Consider the following 1,799-nt stretch of genomic DNA (forward strand, 5'->3'; position numbering starts at 1 on the left):
TTGCCTCAGATCTACTCCCCCATGCCCGGGTCTGAAGGTGGTCAGACATACATTAGAGTGTTAGGTCCTTTATCTGCCATCAGAAGAATTTTTAATATGCCTTACATAACTCTTTATAAAATGACACCAAGAATAACCAGCAAAGCTACGCTCTTAGATTTGCCTAATTTCATCAAAAGATAGCATTAAGCTGATTGCATCTATCTCTTGTGTCCTGAAATTTTCCAAGATTGGTTTCAGTGAAACTGCGAGCATTATTGTCCCCTTGATGATGGTCTTATGTGGAGCAGCTGCTTGGTATGGTTTCTTGTGCGTGAGTCTTCCTAGGCTTACCGAGAAGGTGTTTACAGAACCTTCTACATGGTCTTTTAAAACCACCAATACCCTTTGAGGTCGACTGACTCCAACCCCCAGGAGTGACCCTCAGAATCATTGTGCCCCATAATTTCCATGGTCAACCTGGTAGTAATCACTGATGTCCTATGAACCTCTTGTACTTAGATTGTATTTAGTCACTGTGGTGGTGAATCCTGGTTGTTAATTTGACCAAATCATGTAACAGATAAGCAGCTAAGCACATCTGTGTGAAGTGTATGTGATCAGGTTATCTGACATGGGAAGACCCACGATAAATGTGGACTGCACGTTTCACTGGTACCAAGGTGACAGGAAGTATGAGGGGATAACTTTGGTTTGGGTCCTTGCTTGTCTTCCCGTCTTCTTCCCATTGCCTTCATGTCATGCTAACAAGCTCATCTGCTCTGCTTCTGTGGCTGCTGCCTCCATTCTTCATTGGCATCAGAATCCAGCTTCCTCAGCCTTCCCATGTGGCCCAAAGACCTGAAACTATCCAGGATTCATTTAGGCCCTCAGTGTCAGATTAAGATGTCTGAGTGCCTTGTGAATGGTTCCTAGTCTTTCCAGTGTGAAGACAGCCATTGCTGGATCACCCAGACCATGTTGCTTAAACCAATACATTATGTATCCTATTGGTCCCATTTCTCCAGAAAACCCTGGCTGATTCTGGCATGAACTATATTTAAACCCTTCAGCATGGATATAAAGTAACAGTATGTGATGGGGAATGGCAGGATTCACAGTTTTCCCATGGACCCCCATCTTTTAGCACATGGAAAATATGTCCACTGCTTTCTTGAATATATGATTTGAGATTTGATACCATTTTTTTAAAAGACCAGTGTTGCTTTCTGGGGACACCTGTGAATGAACTCTTTCAGCTTGTATCCCTAATGTCTATTTTCAAACTCCTGATTCTATTTACAGCTTAGGTATACAATATATCCTTAAATTATTTTTAAAAGTACCTCCAGGCTCTCTGAGCTGGACTTGAGAGCAATGCTACAAAGTATGCATCAGAATTGCTATGCAACACAGAGCTGCTCTTTAATTGCTTATTACATCATGGGTTTCTTAACCAGCTGCTTTAAAAGAAGTATCTTTTATTTCTCCCACCTCACCCTAGAAACTGCTCAAAATGCTCAGAGACGTGGGGAATAAAATTCATTGGAGGCTTAAGCTTTTCAACAATGCAGAAAAGCCCTAAAACAGAAAAAGCAATTCAATTCTTGGATGAGCTTATATGTCTCAGGAGCAACCACTCCCCTCCCACTCTGCTGCTACACCAGCATAAAGTAGAACATCAAGCTTGGTGTGTCACAGTGAAGATCCAACATATAAAATGAGCATGAGATGCAGGCATGATAACGGGAGAGTACAGAGTAAATGTTATCTACCTATGCCACTGTAAAGGTTTAGCGAGCTAAGAAAACATTTACCAA

This window comes from Mastomys coucha, unplaced genomic scaffold, assembly GCF_008632895.1.
Source record: "Mastomys coucha isolate ucsf_1 unplaced genomic scaffold, UCSF_Mcou_1 pScaffold14, whole genome shotgun sequence".
In the NCBI taxonomy this organism is placed as follows: domain Eukaryota; kingdom Metazoa; phylum Chordata; class Mammalia; order Rodentia; family Muridae; genus Mastomys; species Mastomys coucha.